The sequence below is a fragment of the Bubalus bubalis genome, chromosome 14 (assembly GCF_019923935.1).
Source record: "Bubalus bubalis isolate 160015118507 breed Murrah chromosome 14, NDDB_SH_1, whole genome shotgun sequence".
Taxonomy (NCBI): Eukaryota; Metazoa; Chordata; class Mammalia; order Artiodactyla; family Bovidae; genus Bubalus; species Bubalus bubalis.
Window position 1 is genome coordinate 52,924,012 of NC_059170.1, and position 18,962 is coordinate 52,942,973.

General features: G+C 41.0%; 1 long non-coding RNA gene across 2 annotated transcripts; it reads left to right on the forward strand.

Annotated features, from left to right (window-relative positions):
* Positions 1-1,282: 1,282 nt before the first annotated feature.
* Positions 1,283-16,062, forward strand: LOC112578831. Of its 2 annotated transcripts, none has more exons than XR_006639991.1 (3): positions 1,283-1,341; positions 7,804-8,025; positions 15,497-16,062. It is a non-coding gene; the product is annotated as an uncharacterized LOC112578831 (long non-coding RNA). The 2 variants fall into 2 exon arrangements; XR_006544617.2 differs by lacking the exon at positions 1,283-1,341 and adding an exon at positions 7,201-7,339.
* Positions 16,063-18,962: the final 2,900 nt, after the last annotated feature.

The following is an 18,962-nucleotide window of genomic DNA, read 5'->3' on the forward strand; positions in this document are numbered from 1 at the left end:
CCAAAGGCTAAGAATTAACTACCTGGTCATCCAAGTCAGATCCTTAGCACAGGGCTTAGCAAAGGGATCAATAAATGTTAGTTGTTATCATTCAGACAAGGAAATGAGTATAGACTGGCACAGATCAGTAGAAGCAGGATTAGATGTGAGCTGGAGAGACTGTGAGCCTAGGTGCCCTGTATACAGTGTGTTTGCATGTGTGTGTGTGTGTGTGTGTGTGTGTGCACGTGTGTGTAGGAGAGAGCACTGAGGAGGTGGGAGAACCTATAGGGTATCCTGTAGGTAAATCACATGGAAGGTAACGAAGTGAGAAGTCAGGGAGCAAAGTACTTCCCAATTCCAAGCACTCTTGTTTTTCTTCAGTCATATGGGAAAAGAAACCTGATTCTTCGAGAACAGAGAAGCTGGAAACGAAAAGCTAATGCTTCCCCTGGTTGTCCCAGAATCAGAGATGTTTAGAGCCAGAGAAAAAAGGGAGGAGATATATATATACAGATGGCTGATCCATGTTGAGGTTTGACAGAAAACAGCAAAATTCTCTAAAGCAATTATCCTTCAATAAAAAATAAATTAAAAAAAATTTTAAAAGCCTAGTATCTACCCCTCTCTTTTGGAAGGAGGCAAGGGACATTCAGTGGGATTTTTTTTTTTAATCACCCACTGCTGAGAAAGATGCAAACTCAAAAGAGCCTTTAACTCTAAGAATCTGAAGTCCCAGAGGAAGGTTTTAACTTGAGAGAAGCAGAGCAATTCAGAAAGCACTCTGTAATCACAGCATATGTGTGAGATTAATGTTAGAATATGGGTTAATAGTAACAGATGTCATCAGAAAACTTCTATTTTTGGTGCTGGCATTTTTATTCTTGCTGTGCTGGGCTTAATTGCTCAGTCGTGTCCAACTCTTTGTGACCCTTTGGACTAGAGTCCTCCAGTCTCCTCTCTCCAAGGGATTTTTCAGGCAAGAATACTGGAGTGGGTTGCCATTTCCTTCTCTAGGGCATCCTCCTGGAGAAGGCAATGGCACCCCACTCCAGTATTCTTGCCTGGAAAATCCCATGGACGGAGGAGCCTGGTAGGCTGAAGACCATGGGGTCTCGAAGAGTCGGACACAACTGAGCGACTTCACTTTCACTTTTCTCTTTCATGCATTGGAGAAGGAAATGGCAACCCACTCCAGTGTTCTTGCCTGGAGAATCCCAGGGACGGGGGAGCCTGGTGGGCCGCCTTCTATGGGGTCGCACAGAGTCAGATACAACTGAAGCGACTTAGCAGCAGCAGCAGCAGGGCATCCTCCTAACCCAAGGATTGAACCCGCATCTCCTCTTGTCTCCTGTATTGCAGGTGAGTTCTTTACCTGCTGAGTCATCAGGAAAGCATTTCATTATTCTGATGTTTAGGTGGTAATAGGGTATGAGGATGGTGTGGTCATTTTAAATTAAAAAACTGTTTTTAAACAAAAGTTACATGGAGTATTCAGGAGATCAACCCTGAATATTCACTGGAAGGACTGATGCTGAAGCTCCAATATTTTGGTCATCTGATGCAAACAGATGACTCATTGGAAAAGTCCCTGATACTGGGAAAGATTGAGGGCAGAAGGAGAAGAGAACATCAGAGGATGAGATGGCTGGACGGCATCACCAATGTGATGAACATGAACTTGGGCAAACTCCGGGAGATGGTAAGGGACACGGAGGCTTGGCGTGCTGCAGTCCATGGGATCCCAAAAAGTCGGACACAACTGGGCGACTGAACAACAACATTGTTGCGTGGAAGCTTTAACGTACTAGTCTTATTTGAATATTAGGCACACAGCATTTTTAATTGACACAATATAATAAGGACTTCCCTGGTAGCTCAGCTGGTAAAGTATCTGCCTGCAATGCGGGAGACCTGGGTTTGATCCCTGCTATGGGAAGACCCCTGAAGAAGAAAGGGCAACCTGCTCCAGTATTCTGGCTGGAGAATCCCGTGGACTGTAAGGGTTCACAAAGAGACACGACTAAGCAACTTTCACTTCACATATTTAATAAAAATTACAAAAAGTAAAAAGTATAGTAATAAAATATACATCTGTGACCTACCATCCAGCATTACTGATACCATAGATGTCCCTTGCAATCTTTTCTTTGGTATTATTACCCACCACCCCCAACCAGGGACAACCACTTTCCAGAATTTAAGGTTAATTACTCCCTTGCTATTCTCAGAGATGCCCAGCATTTCTGGCACCTCCACCATCACTATTTCCTGGATATAGGATTCCAAAGAGTAGGAAAAGTATTACTGTTAAAAATCAGAGTTGTGAAGTGACAACAAATGCCACATTTCTTAACAGTTTTGCCCAAATTTAGCTTGTTTCTAAAATTAGTTAATAATGGTACTAGCTTCTCACAGACATAAAAAATCAGGCAGAAATGACTTTAAAAATCCTCTCCAACAGCAGAATTAAACACACAGTCTGCAAGTCAAATTCTGTTACCCATTAATGAGCTTGACTTGGTCTCAGTCTTAGGGGGATTAGAATTCCCCAAGAAATAATGTCCACAATAGTTACATATTGAGAAGACTGTTTTAACATAGTTGTCGTTCAGTCAAAAAGTTATGTCTGACTCTTTGCGACCCCGTGGACTGTAGCCTGCCAGGCTCCTCTATCCTTGGGATTTCCCAGGCAAGAATACTGAAGTGGGTTGCCATTTCCTTTGACAGGGGATCTCCCAACCCAGAGATCGAACCTGGGTCTCCTGCATTGCAGGCAGATTCTTTACTGTCTGAGCCACCAGGGAAGCCTGAACTCACATCCATTGAGTCAGAGATGCCATCCAACTATCTTATCCTCTGTTTCCCTCTTCTCCTTAACACTCAAAATTCTCTAATGTTCAGAGCAAGTGTGTACAGAGGCTTAACAGAGTCACAAAATAGGTATTTGCAAGAAGGACTGTTTTGTATTTGGCAGATTTTGGGTGAGGGTGAAGACATACTGGCTTACTTTTCTGCTTTTTAAATCAGAGGTCCCAAGCTTTTCCTGGCGAATGTGTACATGGTTGTTTTCACAGACTCCCTTTTTGTAGGTGCAGTGTGGGGCAGGGAATTTGGACAGAGAGGATGAGAAGTTGATAAGAGCAGTTCTGCCGATATTAGGACAGGGACAGCTCTGGAGAGGCTGGAGGGGCAACCAGGAAGGACTTCAGATCCACCACAGGTCACGTTGGACTCCAGTTAATTCTGTGGTACCTGAGGAATAACACGGATGGTAGGTGCTCCATCTCCGTGCTGCCTGGACTGTCTGGATTAAATGTCCTAAACTATGTCATCCAACAGAAAGGAATTTGTAACCAGAGATTTGGACTCAATGATGATATGAGATGAGAAGGCTGTGACTTTGTCAGGAATGGAGTGGGAATAGAGGTGAGAAGACATGTAAGACAGTGCTCCTGGCTTTGAATTTTGTTCAAAAAAAAGGTGATGAGAGGGACAAAAAGGATTGGGAAACAAGGCAGTATCTAGGAACTTTCTAAAATAAAGTCACCACGCATACACAAAAGGCAAAAATGTTGATGAGCTTGTTTCATTATTTTGATTGGAGCAGTATTTTGGTATCAGTGCTCTAACAGGTAATGTTGTTGTTTAGGCACTGTGTCTGACTCTTTGCAACCCCATGGACTGTAGCCCACCAGGCTCCTCTGTCCATAGGATTTGCCAGGCAAGAATACTAGAGTGGGCTGCCATTTCGTTCTCCAGGGGATCTTCCCAACCTAGGGATCTAACCTGAGTCTCCTGCATTGGCAAGCAGGTTCTTTACTATTGAGCCACCAGGGAAGCGTAAAAAGGTAATGTTGGTTGTATCTTATTTTGTAGCACACATTTGTACATTTCTATGTGATTTCAGTCATGTGCTCTGGAAATCATATTCCAGTGATGACCTGGCAAAGCTTTCAGAGTGGAGATGCAAGGGTTTCTAGGCACTGGCCCTAAAGTCATGCTTTGCATAAAAGTAGCCTAGCGCTACTGAGAATGTGCTGTTCCTCTGCCTGGTCAGCAGGTTGCATAGAACTCCTTTGCTTTGTTCTGCAGTTGTTTCTTGCCTGCAGATTGCTTGAGAACCTAGTCTGGCTCTTCACTGATCACACGTGACCTAGCAGATGCACCGGCCCTGTGGTTCTGCTGAGATTTATGATCCTAAACCAGCCTTATTTGATTATTCTAATCAGTGACGGATAGAGAGACAGGCAAAGAGGGAAAAAGTGGAAAAGATGGAATTGGAGACTTACTTTAAAGGACAAGCTACTCTCTGTCTCTCTCTTTTATTTTTGGCTGTGCTAGGTCTTTGTTGCTGCATGGGCTTTCTCTAGCTGTGTTAGCAGGGGCTACTCCGCTTTGCAGTGTGCTGGTTTCTCTCTGGGGTGGCTTCTTTTGTTGTGGAGCAAGGGCTCTAGGGTGCGTGAGCTTCAGTAGTGTGGCTCCTGGACTCTAGCGCATAGGCTCAGTAGTTGTGGCGCTCGGGCTTAGTTGCCCTGCGGCATGTAGGATCTTCCTGGGTTAGGGATCGAACCTGTATCTCCTGCATTGGCAGGCAGATGCTTAACCACTAGACCATCAGGGAAACCCAGGCGAGCTGCTCTTCATCACATCATTTATTGTAGTAATAGAAAACACAGGGAGCTCAGCTTGGTGCTCTGTGATGCCCTACAGGGGTGGGGTGGGGGGTGGGGAGGGAGGGAGGCTCATGAGGAAGGTGATATATGTATACTTATGACTGACGCATGTTGTTGTGTGGCAGAAACCAACACAACAATGTAAAGCAATTATCCTCCAATTAAAAATAAATTAAAAAAGAAAACAACATACTGTTTAAAGAACATCAGGCAAATTTAATATTTTAAAGTAAATAAAATAAAATAAATCATATGGGAATGAGATTTCACTTAGACCTCTCAGAGATGAGATTATTACTTTCCTTCTCGCCTGAGTGAAATCATGGAAGTGTTCATTTCCCTAAATTTTTGCTTGCCTTCTTTCCTCTTTCAGATAACAGGACAGCCTGACTTATCAGTATAAAAAATATTTCTGTCAGTTTCCAGAGAACACAGAGTAAGTGTAAAGGGAGAGCAGTTATGTCAGCCTGCTCTTTTAACCTAAGCTTAGACACCCCAGAACTGCACTGAATTAAAAAAAAAAAGTTGCAGGCTGTCACACTAATTAACAGTTGATAAGACACAAATATCTTAGCCCATCATGTAACAGGCAGATTGTACCTTTTGACAGGCAGTAGAAACCTCACATAAAAATATTTCATTGAATGTATTAAGATGGAAAACATGACATTAGGTGGGTGGAAGAAAAATACTTGCTATGGCAAGACACAGTTTTCCTTCAGTAGGAAAAGTCTGCAGTTCAAAGTAACAGTCCCAACAGATATCATGTCTTCATTGAATGTGGGGCTAACATGATATACTCATTTCCCCAAATAAAACCTCCATCACGACTGGCCTTTGAACTATTTTCAGTTGTAAGGAGGGGCAACATAGAAGAGTTTTTAGGCACAAGCAAAGTCTTCATCATTTCAAATATTTGAGAAATTTAATTTTAAAATTAGAATGGTGTTCACGTGTTAATTCAGAGTCTTGAACAGAACTTTACAGTAGAAATTAACATCTCACTGGGAGCCACGATAGATGTTTCTGGTATGAGGTGAATCTTCAACTCTCATGATAGTAGAAAATTCTAAATACAGAATTTAAAATTATGTGGTTTTGAGGAATGATTTTAAAATAGTAAGTTAACCCATTTTCTGTAGAAGTGGGGCGTTCAGATGTAGGTGATGTTAAACTTCAGAGCCTTGGAGAGTCTCAGCATATTGACTGATAGGCATTAACTTTGTATTCCTGAAGGCCTCCACTCCTCTGCTCACTGTAATTATAATTATTGATCGATGACGGCAGGAAGAATTACATTCAGAGGGCTTATAGGCAGGGGGACCTCACATAGCTGGCTGCCTCTGGAAATCAGAAATAGTGACATGTTTGTTTCCTAATAAGGGTAGTTAGGCAAAAGATTTCCCTGAACAAAAATCACTTTTAATGTCACCCACTGTTTCCCCTGTTCACTTCTGTTTTAGTCCGTTTGGTGATTCTTGCTCATGCTCTCTGGACTCATTATGCTTTTGTTGCTCACTCTGGGATTTGGAATAATTCTTACTGTACCTGAGATTACCTGCCCGGCAAGACCCCTCCCCTGCCGCCAGCACCTCTAGGTGCTTCCTGTGCTTTTTCAATCACTTCAAAATGTAAATTCCTTGTTACTGCAAGTTACTGTTCTCTGTATCCAATTATTAATATTGTTTTACATTATCCTCACTTATTTTTTTTTTAATTTTATTGGGATATAGTTGCTTTACAATGTTGTGTTAGTTTCTGCTGTACAACAGTGTGAATCAGCTATATGTATACATACATCCCCTTCCTCTTGAGCCTTCCCCCCACCTCTCTAGGTCATCACAGAGACCCAAGCTGATCTCCCTGTGCTATACAACAGGTTCCCAGTAGCTGTTTTATACATGGTAGTGTATATATGTCAGTCCCAATATCTGAATTCATCCCACCATCTTCTTCCCTGCCTCTCTGTGTCAAGTCCATTCTCTATGTCTGCATCTCTATTCCTGCCCTGCAAATAGATTCATCTGTCCCATTTTTTTAGATTTTACATATATCTATTAACAAATGTTCTAACTAGATGGACAACTTATGAATTCATAACATTCATGAATATTTGAGCCTGGATTAGCAGATCAACTAATTAATTTAATGGGAAAAAAATCCAGGCTCAGATATTCATGAATAGTATGGGTTCATACGTTGTCCATCTAGTTAGGGCATTCGCATGCTATTAGCAGTCAGCTAGGGAAGATGCATTTTCTAATCTAAGGGGGAAAAAAAGCAATCTAATAAAGATATATTGTAAAAAAAAAAAAAAAGTGTCCCATGGTCAGTAGAGTTGGAAAATACTAATTATTTATGTCCCATTATTGGAGATTCAGGAGAAGGCAATGGCACCCCACTCCAGTATTCTTGCCTGGAAAATCCCATGGACAGAGGAGCCTGGTAGGCTGCAGTCCATGAGGCCGCTAAGAGTCGGACACGACTGAGCGACTTCCCTTTCACTTTTCACTTTCATGCATTGGAGAAGGAAATGGCAACCCACTCCAGTGTTCTTGCCTGGAGAATCCCAGGGACAGAGGAACCTGGTAGGAGGCCGTCTATGGGGTCGCACAGAGTTGGACACGACTGAAGTGACTTAGCAGCATTGGAGATTCAGAAGTTTGTTGTTTCTCCCAGCATGGGTAAGTTCTATAGTAAAGAGCTATGTATTTAAACCTGAGGTTTTTTTCCTACACTTATGAACATTAATGAACATATAAGTCTATGTGCATTTTTTCCCTCACTATAACACCTCTTAATGCTCCATGGAAAACACACTTAGACTCAGGGATCAAACCTGGGTCTCCTGCATTGCAGGCAGATTCTTTGCCGTCTGAGCCACCAGGGAAGCCCATTTAGAGATACACTTCCTTAAACCAAAGTAGTGATTCATTTGATGGTGTAAATTTCAGATACCACAGCAGCACCTTGTATGAATGTTTTGGAATTAGAATCTTTCGATATTTCTAAACTCACACTGTGAATTTCTGTCTTCTCCACACATAGGTAGTAGTTGGTTTTCTTATCCAGTTGAGTTTAATAACTGGCCAATTCTGGTTTAAGTCTATTCAAATGAATCATTCACATGTCCTTTATATCATCACAGATCTTCAAAACCCTCTGCAGCAGCTCATCCAAGACATGGAATGGATCAAGTGTGTAGCCAGAAAGACAGGCTTCATCTAGTCTCCCCCTGCTGAACACTGACCGTTTCTGTTCATTTGGTTAAAGGAATCTGTGATAGCAAGAATCCTTGCTTTGAGCATAAAACTCCCACCCAATCAAACTCTGTAGAACCAGCCATCATTGCTGTAAATGGAAAACTGAGGTATGTAATATATTTTCCTTGCAATGCATTGGGTCTGTTGGAGAAGCTGTGTAAGTGGTGGGGTGATAGCTTCTCAAGAAATCGAGTTGCATTTCAAAGTTAAACTGTCCAAGTCTGTGTGGGTATGAAATGGCTTACTTTTGGTTGGAGCAGTTTCTTTAATTATCTAGGGTTAGGATGGAGGCTGTGCACAGGAAATCACATCTCTCTTCCATGCTTTTTGGAAGATTAGGGACAGAGCCACTTGTCACCTAGGACCCATTTTTATTCCCCCTCTGTCTGGAATGCACTGGAACTCTTTACCTAAGGGATTGGTGTCACCTGGTGAATCTGAACCTTGCTTGAGGTCGTGTCAGTCATTTTATTCTTCTGTAAGTTAAGTTGGAAAGAAGTTGGACAGAGAAACATTAACAGAAGCACAAATGCTTTAAGTTACTATAGGCTGTATCATTTCTACTGAAAAGTGAGTATACATTGTCTTATAAATGGAATAACCCTATAATAATTTACTGAAGAAAGGCATTCACCATCCAACAGTACTTGTTTTGAACATTGCTTGAGAATTTGGGGGGGAAGATATTGTCCTCCAAAAGCAAACCAGAACCAAAACAAGTGAAAAACAAACAAGAATTAGAGAAAGAGATACACGTTAGAATCTTAGTAGCTGTCCTAAATCAATGGAAAAAGTATATTTATTTGTATTTCCTTAGCCTTTAGCAATGGCACCCCACTCCAGTACTCTCGCCTGGAAAATCCCATGGACGGAGGAGCCTGGTAGGCTGCAGTCCATGGGATCGTGAAGAGTCGGACACGACTGAGCAATTTGACTTTCACTTTTCACTTTCATGCATTGGAGAAGGAAATGGCAACCCACTCCAGTGTTCTTGCCTGGAGAATCCCAGGGACGGGGGAGCCTGGTGGGCTGTCATCTATCGGGTCGCACATAGTCGGACACGACTGAAGCGACTTAGCAGCAGCAGCAGCCTTTAACATGATTTAAAAAAACATATTGTTCAGAAATTTCAAATATTACTAATAAAAGTAGATTGGAGAAATAGCTTAACTTTCAAAACATAGTTTTTATAAATTAAAATTAAATTTTAATATGTATAGAACCCAGTTAAAAGTTTTAATGAACTCCACTGAATCTCACTTTACCCTCCCAAGTGACTCAGTGGCAAAAAATCTGCCAATGCAGGAGATGAGGGTTCAATCCCTGGCTCAGGAAGGTCCTCTGAAGGAGGAAATGGCAACCCACTCCAGTATTCTTGCCTGGAGAATCCCATGGATAGAGGAGCCTTGTGGGCTACAGTCCATGGGGTTGTAAAGAATCGGACACAACTGAGCATGCGTGCAGATGGGAATATATTCTAGGCATATAGTAAGTTTTATGGGTTATAAGAATATGAAAAAAGAAAGAAGTGAAAGTGAAGTCTCAGTCGTGTCCGACTCTTTGCGACCCCATGGACTGTAGCCTACCAGGCTCCTCTGGCCATGGGATTTTCCAAGCAAGAATACTGGAGTGGATTGCCATTTCCTTCTCCAGGAGATCTTCCTGACTCAGGGACTGAACCCAGGTCTCCTGCATTGTAGGCAGACGCTTTACCGTCTGAGCCACTAGGGAAGGAAATGTGAAATTATTTTGAATATGAAATATACAAGGTGGGTCAAGTTCAGTTCAGTCACTCAGTCGTGTCCGACTCTTTGAGACCCCATGAATCGCAGCACGCCAGGCCTCCCTGTCCATCACCAACTCCCAGAGTTCACTCAGACTCACGTCCATCGAGTCAGTGATACCATCCAGCCATCTCATCCTCTGTCTTTTCCAATGAGTCAGCTCTTCGCATGAGGTGGCCAAAGTATTGGAGTTTCAGCTTTAGCATCAGTCCTTCCAAAGAACACCCAGGACTGATCTCCTTTAGAATGGACTGGTTGGATCTCCTTGCAGTCCAAGGGACTCTCAAGAGTCTTCTCCAACACCACAGTTCAAAAGCATCAATTCTCCCGTGCTCAGCTTTCTTCACAGTCCAACTCTCACATCCATACATGACCACTACTATTAGTCTAATTCAAATTGTTTTTAGGGGAAAATTATAAGAGAGAAAGCTATTCTATTTAGAAAAACTTAGCAGAATAAAACCACAGCTCCATGCCAGCATACCACCAACCCATCTTTGTCTTCTACAGTCATGTTCCAGCTTAAGAATTGGAGTTCTGGGACTTCCCTGTGGTGTAATGGTTAGGACTCCTCGCTTTCACTGTCAGGGCATAGCTTCAATCCCTGATCAGGGAACTAAGATCCCACAAGCCACATGCTACAGCCAAAAAGAAAAAAGAGAGGGATCTGAGTTCTAAACACTTGTCCTGAAACACAGGCAGAACTTGGATTAATAAGAACTAAAGGATATTTTGTTTACCTTCTAAGAAAAGAAGCTGCTACATTTTGGAAAGATGGCCAATAATAAGGATTGAAATATAAAGGTTTCCTGCTTAACCTGGAGTTACACACATAGAAGTTATCAGTGGTTTATTGTTAAAAATTACCAACCACGTTGAAACTGACCACAGTGATTTTTAGTGAACATTCACTCAGATCCAGGCAAATAGTGACCTTTCAGAAAAGGAGTGTAGAAATTTTTAATCCTTTTGTTTGACAATAGAAAGTGAAGAGGTGACAGAGTATAGGCAGATCTTGAAAATATTTTGGGTTTGATTCCAAAATGTCATAATAAAGTCAATATTGCAATCAAGTAAGTCACAGGAATTTCCTGGTTTCCTAGTATATAAAGAAGTTATGATGTTTACACTGTACTGTGGTCTATTAAGTATACAATAGCATTATGTCCAAAAAAAAATGTTCTTACCTTAATTAAAATGTAATACTGTTGGAAAAATGACAGTGATAGACTTGCAAGGTTCTCAAAACCCATGAATTTATAAAAAATGTAATATGTATGCAGTGAAATAAAATGAGGTCTGCCTGTTCCCCACTGGCATTAAACAGTTCTAATTTGCAAAGTGTTTCCCAGTATATTTACGAATTAAAAACCCACTGTGTTCAGCTAATCTGAGTGCAAACGCCTTCGGGCTAGGATGAACCTCTAGGTCCAACACAGCTTAGAAGTGTGGTTCTTAAACGTTTATTTGTCTTGGACTCGTTTACATTCTTAAACCTTACTGAGGGCTCCAACGTGCCTTTATTAATGTTGCTATTTGTCTCATTCTTAAGAATTGAAACTGGGGATTTTTTAGGACACAGGAATGCCTGACACATTTCCTGTGAGATGTCAGAGCAGCGACGTCATCACACAGCAGGTGGTCCCTGAAAAGCTCCACTTTGTCTTGTAAGAGAATAAGAGAGGAAAAGGCAGATAGCATTGAAATATTTTTATCAGAAGAGTTTTGACTTCATGAACTTGCAGAGAGAGACCCAGAGAACACCACGTGTCCTAGATCACAGGCTGAGAACCACTGTCTTCATATAAACTTTTTCTTAAAAGTCTTGTCCCTTTAGCATTTTGTGGGGGAAGGGGGGGGGCAAAGGAATTGCTGGGAAAGCAGGTGAGTATTAGTTGAAATGCATATTTCAGGGTCCCCTACCAGGAAATTCTGATTGATTTGGGATAAGGTTCAAAATGCTCCTAATTAAATATCATGACTCCTACTCCTCTTATCCTTCACCACCACCCCTACTCCTTGTGATTTTGATGTAGGGGGTCTGAAAAGGCATGTGACAGACCCTGCCTGGATCTCGTAGTTCGGTTGTTAATATTCATCCTTATCTAATTTATCCTGCATAAACATATTGGGTGTTCTGAATCAGAGAGAAATTTCATATTAAATACCTCATAGTAAATAGTAACTTCATCCATCCTTCTTGTTGCAGTCTCATCTGTGAGGGGATGTGATGAGTGATGAGAGATCCCTGGTCCCACTCCACCTCCATCCCCCCTCTACCTACTCCATCCTTTTGTATGTTATTAAATTCCTCCAGAAACCTGAGAGACTAGGTGTCCTGGCTTTTGTGACCTTGAGAATTCTCTATGTTCTGGAGGCCATTCCTCTTTTTTCTTTAATTGAAGTATAGTTGATTTACAGTGATGTGTTAACTACTGCTATACAACAAAGTAACTCAGTATATATACATTCTTTTTTGTGTATTCTTTTTCATTATGGCCTATCACAAAATATTGAACATAGTTCTCTGTTGTACAGTAGGACCTTGTTTATCTGTTCTATATTATAAAAGCTTTCATAGGCTAGGCCCAGCCTCCCACTCCAGCCCTCACCCGGCCCCCTCTCCCTTGGTAACCACAAGTCTGTTCTCTTTGTCTGTGATTCTGTTTCTGTTTCATAGATAGGTTCATTTGTGTCATATTTGAAATTCCACATATAAGGGATATCATTGTCATTCTCTTTCTGACTTATTTCACTTAGTATGATAATCTCCGGTTGCATCCATATTGCTGAAAATGGCATAATTTTATTCTTTTTTATGGCAGTTCTTTTTGTGATATATATGTACCACATCTATATATCCATTCATCTGTTCAGATGGTAAAGAATCTGCCTGCAATGCAGGAGAGCTGGGTTTGATCCCTGGGTTGAGAAGATCTGCTCAAGAAGGGAACAACTACTCACTCCAGTATTCTTGCCTGGAGGATTCCATGGACAGAGGAGCCTGGCAGGCTACAACATGGGTTCACAAAGAGTTGGACAAGACTGAGTGACTTTCACTTTCGTTTTCTGTTGATGGACATTTAGGTTGCTTCCATGTCTTGGCTATTGTGAATAGTGCTGCTCCGAATGTAGAGGTGCCTGCATATTTTTTGAGTTATAGTTTCATTCAGATATATGAAACTGTATATATATATATATATCTAGGAGTGGTATTGCTGGATCATATGGTAGCTCTATTTTTAGTTTTCTGAGGAACCTTCATACTGTTCTCCATAGTGGCTGCACCAGCTTACATTCCCACCAATAGGATAGGAGGGTTCCCTTTTCTCCACACCCTCTCCAGCATTTGTTATTTGTAGACTTTTTAATGATGACCATTCTAACTGGTATGAGGTGGTATCTCATTATAGTTTTGTTTTCGATTCTTCTAATAATTGGCGATGTTGAGGATCTTTCCAAATGCCTTCTGAGGGCCATTTCTCTTTGAAATGCAAAAATCTAGGGACCTGTCTTCAAGACACCTTGGGCTTAGCCTGGGGACCTACTAGAGTTGTAACTATTTGTTCCACCTGGGATGGTAAGAGAAGTTAGTACTCTTTCAGATGAGGGAAATTAACTAGACAAATGGCCATGTTTCAAAATCCCCTGAAGAGCCTTGAAAGACTGTGGAAACAAAGAAAAATTCCAGGGAAATCTTCTTTCTCCCCTATTTACCAGGAGGAAAAAGAAACTTTCTAGCTAATCTAACTTGCAATACAAGTAATCCTGTTGCTTGGACCTTGTGATCTAGAAATTCAAAAGTACATCTAGCATCTGAAAAATATTGGGATTTTATCAAACCTGTGCAAAACCCTGGTGGATTTCAGTATTGGGTTGGCCAGAAAGTTCGTGTGGGTTTTCTATAAGCTGTGCCGAAAAACCTGAATGAACTTTTGGCTAACCCCATAGGAAAGTTTCCATGTTTATGAAATGGATATCCAACCACAAGGAAGGTGGGTGTAAGACCATAAATAAAGGGTAAAGGGGGACTAAGCAGTGAGCAGGACCACAGAGCCAGTCTGGGAAGGGCATCACAGTCACGGCTGCTTCTTAGGCCATAGTTGCAGGGCAGGATGGCTCTTCTCTAGTGCGCGGGCCTCTCACTGCAGCGGCTTCTCTTGTTGAGAAGCACGGGCTCTAGAGCACAGGCTTAATAGTTGTGGTGTACAGGCTTAGTGACTCTATGGCGTGTGGGATCTTCCTGCACCAGGAATTGAACCCTTGTCCCCTGCATTGGCAGGAGGGTTCTTTACCACTGGGCCACCAGGGAAGCCCCAGGCAAGTGGCCTTTCATATAACTGCTGCCATACTCTCAACAGTGTTGTGAATAGGGCTGCCTTCACATCCAAGCCGGAGCAACAGAGCAACCCCTGCCCTGGGTCCTGCCCTTTAGAGGGCTCCACTTCTTCCCCCCGACCCCAAACCACACACACACACACACGTTAAAGAATGTCCAGGCATCCCTGATATATGGGATCTGGTGCTCAGGGCTGGCAGGGTAGGAGTCATAAACATCCATTCTTGAATCTGACACTCTTTAGGCCCTGGGAAAGTACCTGTTCACATCTCTTGCTCTCTACTTTGAAACGAAAGGTGCCTGTTCCCAAGGCTGTTAAAGTTTGTGTGTTGAGTCCCTGCCAACATGAGAGACATTACTTCAGAGCCCAGGGACAATTGGGCTCTGAAAAAAAAGCCAAAGAACTTAGGTGTAAGAATAGTGAAATTAACATGTCCAAGAGTTCTCAGATACTATCAGGGAAATATAGCATTACATCAGGAAATAACATTTCTTAGTAATGCTGAATGTCCTTTTCCTTGCTGCGCTTCATGTTCTCATTTGTGGCCCTAAAGATACTCATGAATTCATGTGGAACTTGAGATAGTTGTACATGACAGCTGACAGCTAACATGGAAATTTTTGCCATATTAACTCATGTTTCTCTTTTATTTGTGTGTATGTAGGGCTAATCTGCCATTGGGCTTCCCAGGTGGCTCAGTAGTAAAGAACCTGCCTGCCAGTGTAGGAGATGTGGGTTCGATTCCTGGGTGGGGAAGATCCCCGGAGAAGGAAATGGCAACCCACTCCAGTATTCTTGCCTGGGAAATCCCATGGACAGTGGAGCCTGGCAGGCTACAGTCCATGGGGTTGCAAAGAGTCAGACAAAACAGCAAATTCTCAACAACAACAAAAATCAGCCCTTACCACTTCTGAAAATTAGATGTTGTTGCCACCAACAATCAAAGATGTAAGACATTTTCTCCCAATTCAAAGTTAAGAGTTTAGGTATCGACAGATTAAAGATGCCTGTGTACCAAGGCTTGGCTGCAAGGGAAGTGGTGAAAGTGAATATTTGATATTTGGGCTCCTATAGTATCAAGTGGGCTTTGTGTCCTACCAATTTCCATACGGTAAGGATTAGCAAAGTGTAGAAAAATCATTGTATTTTTTTCTGAAAATCAGAATTTGTGGTCACTTAGATGCAGTCTCGCTTTTAGTATCTTGATGAATTATTCCTGAAGAAAAGAGAAGGTAAAAGAGAATGGCAGAGGGTAAGTCCTTTTTTCTTTTGAGGAGATATGAAATGGAGGTCGAGGTTAGATGCCCAAACTCCCAAGTGTTCTGTAATCTTGCATGAGTCCCTTCATCTACCTAGAGTTCAGGTACCTCATATAAAAAGTGAGATAATTGAGCAAAATAATTTCTAATTCTCTGTGAGCACTAATAAATAATGTATTCTTCCTTTTTCTCCAGGGGAAGTATAAAGTTGAGCTAATGGCCAAATGGAAATAAAGCTAGAAGTTCTCTCAAATATCAGATACTGAAGATGTATTTTTTTAACAGCCAATTTTCCATCTTGTATGTTTTTTTTTTAAAATATTAGTAATGTAACAGTACTATACATCAGTGAAAAGAATAAAATATCACTGCACACATCAATTTGGATGCATCTCAGAAGATATTATTAAGTGAAAAAATCAAGTTACAGAAGAATTCAGACAGTGATTCCATTTATATCAACTCAGAACATTCGAGACTAAATCACCCACTGTGTGAGAATATCAACATGTGTGTCAAAGCATGGTAAGGATAATTCAAAATTCAGGGTGATGGTTCCTTCTAAGAACAGTATGACATCATGGAGTGATACATAGAGGCCCTTAAAAGTGCCCCAAACACTCCATGTTCCTTATTTTGAGTGGTGGGCACATGGTGATCAGTTTTATTGTAACTCACTCTACCTTATGCACATATTGTAATTAAATTTTTGTATCCATTCAGTGTTTAATAAAAACAGCTAAAACTAAGTTGAGAACATGCATATCTGTGTAGAGTAAAATTTTCTCCATTGTATGGTGTTTCCATGTTCTTTCACTATTTCTTAACAGACTTTCATGTTTAAGTAAACAGATATTTCATGAGAAACATGAAACAGAACCTTGTACTTTGGGAGTCCTTCATAAAAAACAAAACAGCATCAACAACACAAGGTAAGAAAGCATCAACAAATATGTAATAGGCACCTTGGCCAAACCAGAACTGTATAAAGGTGGATTGTGGAAGGTATGCATTTCTGCAAACACAGAAATTTGGTGCCAGATTTCTAAAGCATCACTCTCTAGAGATATTATTAGCATCTTACCTTGGAGTAACACACATTCCTTTGATTTACAAATACTGAAAATTAGGGTTATTCTTTCCTATCTCCTTGATAATAAGTACAATTACTCATTTTTAAAATATCATTTTCCAGGCCCTGCCTTTTGAGAATTACTCTTCCAAAGAACACCAGGTTGTATGAGCGTTGAATCTGGATTTCTTGGCCTCACTGTTGAACCCAGGAGTCTATAGCTAGTTGATAGGTGACTTTTCAGGCTTTTGTTGTTGTTGTTTAGTAGCTAAATTGTGTCTGACTCTTTTGCTACCCTATGGACTACAGCCCACCAGGCTCCTCTGTCCATGGGATTTCCCAGGCCAAAGTACTGGAGTGGGTTGTCATTTTCTTCTCCAGGGGATCTTTTCAACCCATGGATCGAACCCACATCTCCTCATTCACAGGTGGATTCTTTACCACTGAGCCACCAGAGAAGCCCTTTCAGGCTTTAGAAAATGTTTAATTAGTCACTATCCCCTTCCTATAGTTGGTGAGGATTCTCAGCTCATAGGATATAAAATGTCTAATGAGGGAGGGAAAATAACCCAATAGCAGCAAAGTCTGAGATTTTAGAATTTGTGATCTTTATCCCAGCATGGGAAATCAACTTGGCTCATCAACAGTGGCCTCTATTTTCCCTGACATACACACACTCTACCTCACTGCTTCCTTTACTCACCAAATTACAGAATGATTCAAATCCTGGGGGTCATATAGGTGTACGTATAAGAGAGAGACAGAGAAACTGAGACAGAGAGAGAGAGAGATTAGCTTCCTTAATCACATTTCATTCCTCTAAGTATTGGAGCTTCAACTTCAGCATCAGTCCTTCCAGTGAATATTCAGGGTTGATTTCCTTTAGGATTGACTGGTTAGATCTCCTTGCAGTCTAACACTGGTCATAATTAAAATATGGTTTGAAAATAAAAATAATTGACTCAGTTGATTTAGAGGCAGACACAATAAATTTGGGGTATTGTCTCATCTGTGATTGTTGCAGGGGTGCATTTAAAAGGCCAGAATCCAAGTAGCTCATATGCATTTAGCCTAGAAAATGCAAAAGAAAGCTACACCCTTTCTTATATCTTGTTGTTATGGAAAGCTTCCCAGTCGGGATATGTACCCTAAACTGTTTTTAACAGCTGAAGAGACAGTGCAGTAAAAGTAAAATTCATCTTTGTTCTAAACATTTAAAACAGAGGTAGCATATGATAGGAAAAGTCATAGGATTTCTCTTCTACTCAGATGGAAAATATGTTGTCCCCATTTGTAATTTTTATAGAGGAAAGATTTCTTTCAGGGCCTTTGAAAAGGTCCATCTAGTCAAAGCTCTGGTTTTTCCAGTAGTCATGTATGGATGTGAGAGTTGGGCTATAAAGAAAGCTGAGCACTGAAGAATTGATGCTTTTGAACTCTGGAGTTGGAGAAGACTCTTGAGAGTCCCTTGGACTGCAAAGAGATCCAAGCAGTTAATCCTAAAGGAAATCAGTCCTGAATATAAATTGGAAGGACTGATGCTGAAGCTGAAGCTCCAATACTTTGGCCACCTGATGCAAAGAACCAAGTCATTAGAAAAGACCCTGAGGCTGTGAAAGGTTGAAGCAGGAGAAGGGGACAACAGAGGATGAAATTGTTGGATGTTATCACTGACTCAATGGACATGAGTCTGAGCAAGCTCCAGGAGATGGTGAAGGACAGGGAAGCCTGATGCTGCAGTCCATGGAGTTGCAAAGAGTTGGACAGGACTGAGTGACCGAACAAGAACAACAGCAATAACATACATGACACCTAAAAATGGATACAGAGATACATACATAGTAACTGAAAAGACATGCCTGAAAAGAGATGCACAGAATACCAACTTGAGGAACCCTGTTATTTCATTGGTTTCTTGCTGGATGTGCATTTGTTTAGACTGAAATAAAAGCATAGAATCATTGAAGTATGTATAGAACCAAAATAATACCTGGTAGGAATCCAACCTCTGTGCAAGTCAAATTAAAGGACCCCATGATCAACATGGTCAAAAGCAACTGATGATTCTAACACAAATAAGATCTGAACAGTTTGGTGGAACTGTTTATGTTTCTATTCAGACTCCTTGAAACAGACCCTATTAAGTCACACTAAATTGTACCAAGTGCCTTAAAGAGGTACCTGTCTGTTTTAATTTTCCTGACACTGCTAGCTAGGGCTTGGTCTAATAGTGGTTGTATACAGAGCTATTAGGACTGTATCTGGTAGAAAAATGCAATTGTCAGCTACTGCTGTATTTTTTTTGATCCTATACAATAATCTCTCTCATGACTATTGTTACCTAAAAGGAAATATTGGCCTACCAGCTCAGCCTCTAATTGAGCAACAGTGAAATTTTCTACTTATATTGGATTTAAAGGGAAGATTGTGAATGCATTTATCTTCAAACCTTCCTAATTATTGCTAGTGTATTATTCGGTACATAAAGAAACTACTAATGAGGTTTACAGTGCAATTCATTTTATGTTATTTTTCTGAAATTTTTCTAACTAGTTGGGGTTTTGAAACTTACTTTCCTTTTAAAATTAA